This window comes from Alligator sinensis, unplaced genomic scaffold (assembly GCF_000455745.1).
Source record: "Alligator sinensis unplaced genomic scaffold, ASM45574v1 scaffold610_1, whole genome shotgun sequence".
NCBI classification, from domain to species: domain Eukaryota; kingdom Metazoa; phylum Chordata; order Crocodylia; family Alligatoridae; genus Alligator; species Alligator sinensis.
The window spans coordinates 905,088-919,550 of NW_005842348.1; the positions used below are offsets into that span (position 1 = coordinate 905,088).

Here is a 14,463-nt window from a genome sequence, read left to right on the forward strand (position 1 = left end):
TAGCATTGATGCCCCATCTGAACAGTAATGTAACACTGTAATTTGGACTAAACTTCCTGGTACCTCCACGTTGTGGTTCTGTCTGAATAAGAGTCTTCTGGCTTTGGGCAAACGCATGCCAGTCACGGGGGAGGGCACCCCAGGAACACAGTCTGTCTAGGCCTTCACTGCTTACTGCAGTTGAAGTTGCTTGAGAATATATCATAGGCCTGCAGTTTTTAAGTTACTGCAAACATCTGATACGCTCCTCACAAGCCCCTCAGTTTTCCAAATAGGCTGATTTCCTGCCCCCCCCCCCCCCCTTTTTCAATGGCCCCCCGCCCCCCGCCTTTGTCAATGGCTCCAGTGTAGTGGGTATAAAATGTAATTGGGCTGATTCAGCCGCCTCTTGCCCCTTCTTTCACAGATATGGATGATGATGGTGATGTTAGCAGGGGCAAGACCATGAAGAACTGAGTCCCATGTCCTCTGAAGGTAGTTGTTTTGGTGATGGAAAGAACGACATACACCTGGCCTCCAGCCATCCCTGAGTAACTGGAGCGATGCCTACAGGGGTTGTTGGTGTTGTTATCCACTGAGTTGGCTGTAGAGTTGAAAACCCACTAGATTCCAGGAATTGGAACATGATCCTTCTGGCACTGAGTCATTTTTCGTAAGTGCATTCATGTTCTGGTTGGTACCGTTAGTTTGGAAATAGCCATGTTACAGGCATCCAGGCTGATCTTAGATGCAGCAGCTGCAGCTAGAAACAACGGAGTGTAATATCAAGTGGTTCCTGTTATGTGCTTCAAGTAGCACAGCCGGGGAACCATGGTGCATGGCAGGGGAAAAGAGGAGAAATCTGTTAAGACTGAACTGAATCTTATTTTGTATTTTTTTTTTTTTTCCTGTATTTAAAAAAAAAAAAAAAAAAAAGTTTGTTCGACACGCAGCATTTCCTTTAACCCAGCATTATTGGCTCTTTGTTTTGGGCCTTTTGAAGAACAACAAAAGAATCAATAGCTATTACTAAATTCTCTGAACTGCCAAAAGAGGAGCCCTATCCTCCCCTTCTACCATGCATCTGTGACCAGGATAACTCTTATAACTGTTCAGGATGCAAGACCGTGGTCACTCCACATGATGGGACTGAGCCTGGGAGTTCTGGTCCTCCACAACATTGCCTCCTCCCTAGTGCCTAAGTCAGGGGTGGGCAAAGTCTGGCCCAGAGGCTGGATCAGGCCCATGGTAGACTCCATTTCCCAGCAGCCCCTGCCTGCATCACTGTGGCCAGTTTCCATGGAGTTCCCAGCAGTGGTGGGGGCTGTGACAGCTGGGGCCAGGATTTCCATGGAGACTGGCCCCCAGCAGCACTGGCAGGACATGTTGCTGGGTGGGGACCTGCTCTGAGACCAGGGCTGGGGTCTTGCAGCAGTGACAGCATGGTCCGGAGCCAGAGCAGAACAGCAATCTGCTGCCTGCATGCCCCAGGCAAGGGTTCACAGGCAGTGGATCACAGCTCTGCCCTGGCTCCTGACCACACTGTCACCACTGCAAGATCCCAGCCCCAGAGCAGCTCCCTGCTCAGCCACATGGGGCTGGACAGCTCCCTACCCTCACCCTTGGGCTATAAACTGCTGTTGGGCCAGGGAGGTACTCTGTGTCCTTCTACTGCTTATGGCCCCACTTCATATAGACAATTAAACATTCACTTGCCCGGGGGCTGGAACACAGGCCTCCCATCTCCTAGGGCAATGACCCTCCTTGGCAGGCCTGAAAGTTGATCTCACTCCTGTGGGACCCTCTGTATCAATGAATATTTAAATATTTTTTACAAAATGAAACAGCTGCAACAGGAGAGGTGAGGCAACCCATTTCAGAGCAGCATCTGGCCAACAGATTAGGGTACTGCTCTGACTGATGAAAAACCCAAAACTTTCCTTGGACTTGGGCAAAGTAACTCTACAGTTCTTTAAAGTGTGCCCTGGGTCTGATACAGACCTGCATTGGCTTAGCACTCATCTGCATTTGGAGGTATTTATGAATTCTCTGTTGAAGAACTGAGTACAAGTATTGCTTTTTGTTTCTCCACTCCATGAAATGGCCTTGCATAAACACAAGGGAGTAAGACCAATGTCCACACTGAAGGCAATAATGTCAAGAAACAACCTGTTGTATCTCTTAGGCATGCCCAGGCCTACACCTAGACTGGGAGGAAAGACTCCATATACAAGTCAGGCTCAGATGCCCTCTGAGGGATAAGGCCTCCCATTTCAAGGAAGCCTTTGGTGCTCCTGAATCCCTGATTGTCTCTGGGAGTTATGTACAGCAATGGGCAGAGATGCACTGGAATGGGCGACACAGTGACGTGAGGATTCCTCCTCGCTTGTAGTTTTTTGGGAAGAGTCCTCAACTCTCGATTAAAAGCTACATCCCAGGTCAACCAGGGTTCTCACTGACCTGTGTAACTCGTTGCATGTGCCGTGGCAGCAGAGTTAATTGCCTCCTGAATCAACAGGCAGGCCAATGTACATTCATGTGGTGCCTCTCTCTGCCTTCCTCTGGTCCCCCTAGCACAGGAACGGGCAAAGTCCAGCCTGCAGACCAGATCTAGCCCATGGCTGACTCCATTTCCCAACAGCCCCTGCCCGTGATGCTGCAGCTGGTTTCCACGGAGAACCCATGAGCGGGGGGGGCTGTGACTATGGAAACCTGGCTCTCCACTAAGACCGGCCCAAACAGCACTGGCAGGGTACGTGGCTGGGCAGGGAGCTGCTCCAGGGCCAGGGCTGGGATTTTGTGGTGGCGACAGCATGGTCCGGAGGGGAGACAGAGCCAAGATCTGCTGCCTGCACAGCCCTGAGCCTGGGGTCTCCATGGAAACTGGCTGCAGTGGCGTGGGCAGGGGACGCTGGGAAATGGAGTCCGGCTGCTGGCCAGATCTGCCATTTTGCCCAGCTCTGCTCTAGCAGTTTTGCCTCGTTTAATCTCCACTTGGGAAATCAGAAGCCATTTCTCAGGCTACCTACCTTGGTTATTTTCACACAAACCTTCTGAATGCTGTGGAAGAGATGCTGACATCTGTCCCCGGGTTTTGGACATTTTGGTGGGGAGTGTAAGAAGGAATTCAGAGACACCCTTACTTTAATTTCTAGGCCCAAGAGCTTTGTATTCTGTACCATCTGGAGGGACTGCTTTCAGACTCTCTGCCAAAGGCTTTTCTGCAACACAGTGCTTTGTTCAGTCTGTCAAGTTTGCTGTCACTTCACTTCTTCATAAATGTGTTCCTTTTCATCTCTAAGGGGAAGAAAAAAATACACACTGCTTGTCCCCAGGTCTCTGTGATGTGCCTGCTTCTGCTTGGTGCCTGTTAAGCACTTACAGATGAACCACTTTTCCTTGGCAACTCAGCTCAAGATATAACACTTTGGGGCCAGAATGGAAAGATGCAGAACTGGCAGGCATATGGCCAGGACAGAAACTGTCATTTGTTTCTTCAGAATTGTCTATAATATAAACTTTCTGCGTGAGAGGAGCAGTGGGCAGCAACTATCTGCAGGACAGGTGTGCAGGAAGCCTGCTGGTACACCCTCCTCCCCACTCATGGGTCTGGGACCTTGCTGAGCCACAGGATGTGGAGCTAAAGGGGAGTATGCTCTGCCTTCCCACATGAGCCACCTCTCAGCCTGGAGTCGCAAGCAGTGGAATGGCCTTTGTGACCCATAAGACAAGGGTAAAAAGGCAGCAGTTGTCAAGGAGGGGAGAAGGTGAAAGAGATTAAACCACAAATCCAAGGGCATGGTGAGTGCGGCCTGTGCCTCCCTCCCCACCAGCACCCAACTTCAACCAGTGCTCTCATTCTGGGGCACTGGTTCAAGACAATGCAGAGGGAAGGGCTTACTCTACAGAGACACTAACACATTTCACATGCTGCACTGGGATGTCCTTATCTTCCAGCTTTGGTTTGGCTTAGCGTGATTGATCACCACTCAGGAGGTTGTGCTCAAGAGGTAGAATTAGACAACCAGCATTCAAACAGTGCATGATTTGAATTTCAGATAAAGCATGGTGGCTTCATAGGGACTTAATCCATATGGGAAAGCAGCAAAAAAAAAAAATCCTTTCAAGTTTGGATTAAACTCTTCAGCCATTCCCCATCAGCTGGTCATAGTGACTGGAGACATTGCCACTATACCTTTTTACCTCACTTCTGTTGTATTTCTCTAGACAGTGCCCATTGTATTGTGCTGTGAGGGGGGAGTCTCAGTCTCACTCATAGGCTAGGGACAGAAGTTACGCATAAACCAGTTTAAGTGATCAGAAATTGGTTTAAACCTGTAACAGAACAGAAGCTCAGTGCATATAAACCAGTTTCAAAATGGCTGAAACTGGTTTGAGATAAACCTGGTTGAATGTAGTATCAGATTTAACTGATTTGGCTCAAGCCAGTTTATGAAACTTCTGTCCCAGCCCTCTTCCTGGTTCAAGTTAAATCACAGTCCCCCAGCATCCCAGCAGGCTTTCTAGCCTGGGATGGGCTGTGCCCCCCAGGCAAACCCCAGCTGCTCAAACTTACTGCTGGCTGCAACTAGGGTTTGCCAACTCTGACTGAAGCTATTCTGGGAGATTTTTATTTCCCCAGCATGACATAATGTCATTAATTGTACTGTTCAACTCGTTCACAATATCTGTCTCCCAGATTGCTTTCAATAGTCACTGGGAGATCGATGCCAATTCTGGTAGACTCCCAGCCAGTCCAGGAGGGTTGGCAACCCCAGCTGCAAATGTGGACTACAAATCTCAGAGGCAGCTGGAAGGAGGAAAAGAAAGTAGTGAGCAAGCTGCAAAGCCCTGCTGCTGTAATTTTGGACTTCAAATCCCAGGTACCTCGGGGGCAGCAGGAAGGGGAAGTGAACACACTGCCAGAGAGCCGTGCTCTAGCGCCCCCCAGCTTCTGGTCTCAGCCACTGCAGGCATGTGGCTGCAGTTCCTGAATCAAAGGTGTCTGTTTACTTCTGTTTCAATTTAATCTGTGCAGTTTAGACAAACTGCAAAGACTGAATCGATTTAGCCTCAGGCTTTTTGACTGTCTGTATTTAGCCTTACTGTCCATTTCAGAAAGACATTTGCTGCCTTTTCCTGTGTTGTAGCCCTTCCTAGCCTGTGTGAATTCAGCGCAAGCAGGATGCAGTCTCCCATCACCCATGCACAGTTTACTTTATCTGACAGCCTGCAGGATCAGGAACAGCATGTGGACAGAAATTGCATGGGCCAGTATGAGGAGAGGGTGCAAGACATCTTAGACAGGGCAGATATTTAGGGCTGTGCATATATAACCCATGTCTGGTACTCACTCTGGTACAAGGTACAGATCACTAGTGTTCTCATAGGCTGGCTTAGGAGAGGTTTTGAACCTAACAGAAAAGGAAACAGAACCACATAACACTCTGCTCTGGCAGCACTGAAAACATAGACACAGTCAGAGATGTACTAGGGCATTTACATGCCAGGCGCAGCCATTATGCATGAGGCAGTACTGGCTGCTGACCCGACAACCCCTCACCCCCTCCAGTTATGCTACTGGGCACAGTCAAACTCCACAGTTCCCCCAAAGGAATCAGCAGCCCTTTGCTCCAGCATGGAGCACTTCTCCATGGCACCAGCCCTGAGTGCAATGGACTGGCTAACCAGGCACCAGACAGGATAATTTAGGAGAGTGATAAATAAGTCCTGTTAATGATACATTAGAATATGGGAAGTGAAAACAGTTTAGGTATTGGGTATAGCCTAGTTACCTATGCATGCAGTAGCCCATGACTGGATTAGTTAATGAGCAATGTCTGTATAAAGCATGCATCCTTTTAGAGGAATTTAAATCTGTCTGCCCTTGCACCTATTCCCTCTGTCAGTTGGCTCAATTAACCAGTCAACTGTGTATAAAGGGTGTTCTAGTATAGATGCACAAAGTTTGGAAAGTGTCCCTGGGACCTACAACAGCTCTCTTAGTCCTTCCGATGCCCAAGTACCTGCCCCCTGCTCACTCCATTCCCCATTCACAGAGATACAGGTTGTGCTCATACTGCTGGCATTTGTGGGCTTCTTTGTTTTGGAGTAAGGGTTTTGAGTGGTAAAGTCACCCTGGCCCCTTAATTTAGTGTGGGAGAGCTCCCCATGGCCCTCTCAGAGACACCTGCAACCCAGCAGCAGCTCCTCCCACATAGCAAGGCAGGCCGGACAGGCCCCCATCCCACTTTCCTGATATTCCATAGGTAAGAACAACCAGAACCCTGCTCCCTCCCTGGAGCGAGCCCCTGCAGCTCTTTTTATCCATCACAAGGAGCAGAGAGAGGCACAAGCCTGTTTTTATATGATCTTTACCAGAACTCTCCATCAAAGAAGAGATTTCTGTTTCTGACTCACTTGGGTCCTGGGTGAAGCTCACTGGGATCCATGTACATAAACACAGGGTGGGGTCTGAAATCACACAAGATAATATTTCAGTGCACCAGCTGGCACCAAGAAGGTGCTCTCCAAGAGATGGCATAACTCAGTCCGTGGTGACTCCAGCAGGCCCTTGGATGCTGTTCCCTTCTGCACTGCTACCTCTCCTGCTACCCCAGGTACCTTGTCTACCCTGGCTGACAGCTGAGCAAGATGAACTTTGCCACACAAATACCCAGGATGGACCTGCCTACCTCCCACCTCCCTCACGTGCTGGGGTCAGCTGGGGCCGTGTTGGAAGCAGGAGCACAAACACCTCAGTGCTTCAAGAAACAAATATTCACAGTACAATTGTCAGATTGTAACCCTCCACATTCCCTCTGTCCATCCCTTCAGCATTTCACCCACTCCCCAGGGCCCACAGTGAGATGTTTTAGGCTCATAAGCACAGATATGGCCTTGTGCCCTGGTGTGACACAGATTACACAGTTGTAAGGTATAAGGCAGGGCTGGTTGCTACATACACAACTTGCCTGATACTGTACCAACTTTGTAACCTCCAGGCTTGACTACTGCACTGTGCACTATGTAGACTTGCCTTGAAGACAGTCCAGCAGCTGCAACTGGTGCAGAGCACAGTTACAGGCCTTCTGACGGGTGGGTCACCAAGAGCACATAGCACAGTGCTCCGAAGTCTGTACTGGTTTCCAATAGCTTCCCAGGTGCAATTAAGGTACTGGCTTTGACCTATGAGGCTGTAAATGGCCTAGACCCTATGTAACTAATAGGGCTGTGTGAGGCTTCGGACAGAGCTTCAGATCCGGAGAAGCTTTGGACACTTCGGGGTCCAAAGCAGCACATCCGGGTCAAAGCGCTGCCTTGTTCTGCTTCCCAAAGAGCTTTGGAGCTGCCTCGGAGATTCGGCCATAGGGTATAATGGGGAAACAATAAAAATATCTATAACTTTGTTGTTTTTTGTCTGACTTGGATGACATTTTCAGGAGTGGTAGATTCTGCAGAGAGGGTGAAGCCTGCCAAGTGTCAAGAAGATCGGTGCAGGGGTTTGGGGGGAACAGCACCACAAATTCTTGAAAGCAAAACTCATGTCACATCTAGGCATTACAATATAGTGGGGTGAAAACTGTAGGGCTGGTAGCTCTTACTGAGGCCACAAAACCTGCCAAGTTTCAAGAAGACCGGTGTAGGTGTTTGGGGGGAACTGCCCCTCAAGCTGCGAACAAGCAAAACTCATGCCACGGGTGACACTGTGTGTGTTAAGGCGCAGCGGTGACAGCGGCAGGGATGGTGGCCCCTGCTGTGGCCACGACACCTGCCAGCTGTGGAGGAGCTGGGTGCAGGGGGCTCTGGGGCCCTGCACCCCCAGCTGCTGACAGGCAAACAGCCATGACAGGAGTTTGGCTTTCAAGAATTTGGGGTACAGTTTCCCCCAAACCCCTGCACCGATCCTCTTGAATCTTGGCAGGTTTCATGCTCCCAGCAGAGGCTACCATCTCTGCAAGTTTCATCCAAATCGGACAAAAAACAACAAAGTTATAGATATTTCATTGATTCCCCCATTATACCCTATGGCCGGATCTCCGAGGCGACTCCGAAGCTTCGGAGCCGCTTTGGCCAGATCGAGGAAGAAGCCCGGTTGGAGCTCCGGATCATATCGCGGCCATCTGAAGCATCCAGATCCAAAGCTGGATCGGATCACTGCCAACTTGCACTGGCCTAGTAACTAAGGGACCACTTTCTCCCTTATCTCCCATGATAATCCCTAAGGTTAGCTAAGAGCGATCTCTTGCAAATACCTTCAATGAGCCAAGCTTTCTCGGCAAAAACATGTGGGATGTCATTCTTAGTAGTCACCCCTCAGCTCTGGAACTCCCTTCCCTTTGAGGCCTGCCAGAGGCTGACCCTGATTATCTTCAGGAAGACCTTCCTGTTGGGGCGAGCATGTAGCAGGCAAGGTTCAACCGTGATATAGGTTTGGGGAGTTGCTATATAGTTTATCTTAGTGCTCTGTTGGCTTTTATAAGTTGCTTTATCTTGCTTGCTTGTTTTCTCAGTTGTTTCACTTCCTTTCGTTTGGGCAGCAAATACATCAAATCAATAAACAAACAAACCCATAAAAGCAGATAAACGAATTGTGAAACTTCCTAATTGTACACACCCTCTACTTCGCCACTCAAGGTACCAAGCCATGTCTTGGCTTCTTGTACAAAATTCAAACTATGAAATGACACGGACATCGTTGGGTTCCAAATCATGCAGTATAGCTGTGTGTGCATAGAGCTGCTCTGGTGGCTTCTGCAATAGTAAACCAAGGGCTGCTATAGGGCTCCCAAACTATGAACACTACATGGTTTTACCACGTCAAATTTTACCCTAAATACAACTGCCATGCACAGATCTACAGAACTGTTCATACCCTGAGTTAAAATTGTTTCAGCCAAAACACCTTGGGATTAAGGAAGTGGGGTCCTGAGAGACTGCCCCATGGCCAAGGACCCAGCAACTTCAGAGGTCAAGACTCTGGGATAGACCCACCAGATGAACTGCCCTAGGACTGCTGCTTAAAGAGCAGCCCACCACCAGGGCAGCCAGCCATGCCCAGGATCCCTGGATCTCCTTCATGCAACTGGAAGTTTAAAAGCTGCAAGAGTCCTGTCTCAAACTAGAGGAACAGGGCCTGGGATCCCTGGCCTCTGCTCTGTGAAGTTAATATTCACTGAAACTGTGAAATTGAGATGAATATGTTTTTGAATGAGCTACCACAGGGTTGGGGACCATATTTTGCCTCAGAAACTCTGTGCTTCAGTGTTTCCAAAACTTTTTTTTTTAATTTCCACTTCCTCAGGGATTGCAAACATTGCTGGTTTCTCCTGGATTCAGAATAAAACCTAATTTAAAAAAAAGAGATTCCCCATAAAACGGAAATCCTGTTTCTCAGCCAGCTCTGACTATGCAGGACAGACCAGCTATCAGACTTGCCTCTGCCCCTTTCACCTGTCCGAACACACCCCTTCCCAGATCATTTCCCCTCACTGCTGGCAGGTGAAGATGCAGGTCTTGGGAAAAGAAAGGATTTTCCTCTCCCTTCTCCAGTTATACTTACTGCCAACAACATTTTGACACTTACGGGATTGGGGGAGCTTCTTTCTTTTTCTTGTGAAATAGCCTTAACAATAAGAAAAATTTGTTAGCAGAAGGGCTACAGGGAGACGAATATATTTTTCACTGAGCCACCTCCAAATCAGGGACAATTTTTGCCTTAGAAACTCTGTGCTTTAGTGTTTTCAAAACAATTTTTAAAAAATTCCACTTCTTCAGGATGGCAAACATTACTGGTTTCTCACGGGTTCAGAATAAAACCAAATTTCAAAAAAGGAGATTCCCCATAAAATCCTGTTTCTCAGCCAGTTCTGACTACGCAGGACAGACCAGCTTTCAGACTTGCCTCTGCCCCTTTCCCCTGTCTGAGCACACCCCTCCCTAATCATTTCCTCTCAGTGCTAGCAATAGAAGATGCTAATCCTGGACAATCAAAGGATTCTCCTTTCCCTGTCCCAGTTATCCTTACAGCTAAAAACACTGATTCTGTGACACTTACTGGAAGGGATTGGCTTCTTTTACTTTCTTTTTAAATTTCCTTAAAAAATAAGAAAAGTTTGTTAGCAGAGGGACTGCAGGGAGGGAATGATGCTCTTTTCCACAGGAACATGCATCTTGCTGGTGTAAAGGAAGCACTCAGCCTGGGGATGGCTCTGGGCTACCAACCATTTTCCTTTCAGGTTGGCCTGGGAGTCCAGCCCCTCCAAGGGATGTGTGTGTGTGGTGGGGGGATGGACGGACCATCAGGAATTGTCATTAGTAACCCTCTGTCTTAACCATCAGGCAACAAACAGATCAACTCTCCTTGGGATTCAGCCTCCCCAGTCTTCCCCAATGACCCCAAGGAGGGGAAGGGGTGTGCCTGGCTTATCAGCTCTGCCCTCCTTCTGCAACAGTAAACCAGGAAGCTGCTTGAGGGCTCCCAAACTATGAGCACCACACCCCAGGCTTTCCCCTACATACAGCTGCCACACAGAGCTGCAGCACAAGCTTTACCCTACATACAGCTGCCACACAGAGCTGCAGAAATGTTCACCCATTGAATTCAAATTGTTTCAGTCAGAACACCTCGGCCTTGAGGAAGGGGGCTCCTTAGAGACTACCCCATGGCCAAGGACCTAGCAATTTCAGAGGTCAAGTGCACTGTCAGGTGGCCTGGCTCTGGGGACCAACTCTGGGGCAGCCAACTCTGACTGCACAGGACAGACCAGCTACCAGACTTACCCCTGCCCCTTTCACCCATCTGAATGAACACACCCCATCCCACAGCATTTCCCTCAATGCTGACAATTGAAGATACAGATCCTGGGCAAAGAGAGGATTCTCCTTTTCCTGCTCCAGCTATGCTTACTGCCAAAAATATTGTGACACTTACGGGATAGAAGCAGCTGCTTTTGCTTTCTTTCCATTTAGCCTTAAAATAAGAAAAGGTTGTTAGCAAAGGGGCTGCAGGGAGGGGATGATGCTCTTTCTCACAGGAACATGGGTCTTGAAAGAAGCACCCAGCTTGGGGATGGTTCTGGGTCATCGACCGCTTTCCTTGCAGGTAGGCAAAGGAGTCCAGCTCCTTTAAGGGATGTGAACGTATTGCGGGTGGGGGCAGCACAGGGGGATTGTTGTTAGGGACCTTCTAATCTGCCTTACTTTGAGAAGGAGCTTTCATCTGCTGCCACATCAGGCATCAGACAAACTCTCCTTTGGATACAGCCTCCCCCATCTTCTCTAATCACCCCAGAAAGTGAGGGAGGGTACCTGGGTTTATTACCTCTGCTCTTGCTTGGGGGCGGGGCAGGAGTATTGCATCTGTTACTCACTTTTTCCACCAGTCTCTGCACCAGAAAAAAGCTGCTACAAGCAAGAGGGCAGTGAGAGAACACACATTGAGGATGGCCAAGGCGATCATGAACACCGCTAAAGATCCCTGGATCACCACACCGGGGCTGTTGCATTCCTCTAATGTTGCACAAAAACACAGGACTCATATCACCTTCCAGGTAGGTGCCGTGCAGCCAGCACCCATTTTGCACAGAGGAGGATAAACCATGTAGGCTCCACAGCACGCTCAGCCTGACACCCATAATAAACCCTCCTTGCATGGAGCCCAGGAAGGAACTTCATAGTCCCTCTACTCTTCCACATGTGAATTATACCTGGCTTGTCCTGAAGATAACCCCCACCCCTTCCCATGATAAACCATCCCACCTCCATGCAATGTAGCCAGACGAGTCCCTCACAACAACAGGTCCCCAGCCTCTCTCCTTGCCTGCCTGGCCTCTTCTGTCAACCCTCTTATCCCATGCATTGTACACAATCTAGCGACAACTCTTCCGTGTCCCTTGCCCCATACCCTCCTAGCAGCCCTGCACACCATCCCTACTGTACCCTCCTGGCATTTCACAACACACTGTTGATGAATTTGTGATTTTGTCCTAACCATTCAAGGGACCTTTTCAGTTCCTACCAGAATTAAGCACTAAGGATTTACTAGCTTTAAAGATGCAGGTCACTTTACTATGTTGAATATTTGCTTAATTGTCTAATGACTTTTCAGACAGTTCTGTAAGGTCTCTCTAAAGACATCTAGCAGCTTCCTGATGTTTATTTGGCAAATTTCTAGTCTTACGGCTTGGCTACACTGAATACCCCTCTATGTATCCTGTACTATACCAAACCTGGGCTTTCACAAACCCCTTCCTGCCCCTGCCCACACTCAGCCTGACACCTCATGAGAACTCAGGTCCTTTACAGTGGCAGTAGAGACCTCACAGTAACCAATGCTTGGTGAATATACGGTGACTGAATCTGCCCCAGGCATTCACCTGCAGAGGACATCTCAGAATAACACACTCCATACACCTACCCCAGGGCTCCCACACTCCACACTGATGCCATCACTTGCATACAGTAACATTACCTCCTTTCACCATTTTTCAGATGCACAAACTGACTCTGGGCACAGACAGAAGTGCAGCTCCCCTCCCCACTGTAACTGAGAGCGCTTTGCAGGAAATGCTATGAGGGTTACAACAGACACAACCATCCCCTGGAACAAACAGAAGTTCACTGTTGGTTCCGGGGAGGGGGGAAGATGGCTGTTGGCTGCAGCCTGCAGCTAGTTTCCCCTAGCAATGTCCCCTCCTCTCTCCCAGCTAGTCCCTGTTTCAGAATGTGGGGGTGGGGAGGGAGCAGGGGGAGCTCATTCTAGGGGTTCCCCAGCCAGCACTGGAGAGTGGGGTGGGTGAATTTGAGCCCCTCTCCACCTCATGGGGAGGGGGGGGGGGACTCCAATACAGCCACCCAGAGATGACCGTAGGGTGTGGGCCCTGGGGCAAATCAGCCTGTGCAGGACCCGAACGTGGCAGTGGGGGGTGGTGGTGAGCATCTAGATGCAAAGCCAGCCTGACTCCCTGGGCCCCACAAAGCACAGGACCTGGGGCAGTGCCCCTATTCGTACCCCCTTAGGGATGGCCCTAGAGCCACCCCACCCTTCAGAAAGGGCTGAACCCCCTCCCCCCCGACTGAACTCCCTCCACTCCTTTTCCCCCCTTCCATTCTGAGAACAGCCACAGACTGCCAGGCAGCACAGACAGAAGTTACAGAACATGCTCTGTTTTGAAATGTGTTCATCTGACCCAGCATGCAGATTTTCACCCAATTGGCCATTTTTAAAGCTATATGCAGCTGTGCACTTGTGTTTGATCATGCCTATAGGCCATTTTTTGTGGCCCAGTTGGGTGAAAATTGTCACTTCTGCCAACATGTCCCACAACAAAACTGATGCACTGGCACTGACTACTTGCATGATCCCCCACTTCCCCACTCCTGCTCAACTCCCATAGTCACCCACATGGTGGTAACAACATGGAAAACAATAGGAACCAAGTGACACAGCTGTGTCTCATGCCACACACAGCACATGGGCACTTCCCAAAGACCCTGGACACACAAATACACCAACATCTTGCACTAACCCTCCATATGCAGATTCTGGCACACCTTATCCCACAATGAGTATCTCCAGGGACACAGACATGTACACTGATAAACTATCTCAGAATACTTCTTATATGCAGTGACATAGTGATATGTCACAATAAACTTCTCCCCACTCATGTTGCCATGTCATAATGTCCTCCTCCTCCCCCACCCATTGGCATGTATCACAATAATCCTGGTTTCCTGGCCACACACTCCCTCCTGCCCCATGTCATAATAACCCCCTCCCTCTGCACACCAACCACAGTACCATGTCAGTAGACACCACTCTGGCACACATGCACCCCAAAGATAGGGTTTTTAGGCTATTCTATAGTGCCTCTCATATCCTTCTAATATCTATGCTCCTTCTAGTTATGCACTGAATGGCATAACTATAATACCTGTGCCGTGTAGTTTATTTTGCTCATCTCCCTGGGAGGTAATTGTGTCTGTGGGGCAGTGTTTGGGCAAGGGCTATTGTTGCTGTCATTTAGAAATACACCTGTGCTGCTCTGTGTTTCTGTTACCGAAGGCAGATTGGAAAAGTATACCTGCCAACTGTAGAGGCAGAGTAAAGTCTGTGGTAGCCATACAATCCCAGGCAGGTTCATTGCTCAATCTGGGACCAGCCCCTAGGGGAAAAGGGATTTACCTTACAGTGCCTAATGTTCTTTGAGATGTGCTGCCGTATACAGACACTGTAGGGGCACCTGCACCTCATGCCCCCAGCCTCAAAGATCTGTCAGTCAGCTGTGCTGTACCTTGCCCCTGCTTGGGCTTCAACTTTTCCTAGAGTGCAGAATGCTGGTGTGCAGGACACACGAGAAAGAGGAGACGGGAGGGTGAGCTGTGGAATTTGAACACAAGCAGTCCATCTGTGTAGGAGGCCACACGCACACAAAAACTACAGACAGGCAGATATGAATCATAGAAAATTAGGGTTGGAAG

At 49.1% G+C, this 14,463-nt stretch overlaps 1 long non-coding RNA gene across 1 annotated transcript; it reads right to left on the reverse strand.

Annotated features, from left to right (window-relative positions):
- Positions 1–5,369: 5,369 nt before the first annotated feature.
- Positions 5,370–9,581, reverse strand: LOC102387277. Its single transcript, XR_324475.3, has 3 exons — positions 9,566–9,581; positions 6,400–6,453; positions 5,370–5,393 (listed from the first exon to the last, which is right to left on the reverse strand). It is a non-coding gene; the product is annotated as an uncharacterized LOC102387277 (long non-coding RNA).
- Positions 9,582–14,463: the final 4,882 nt, after the last annotated feature.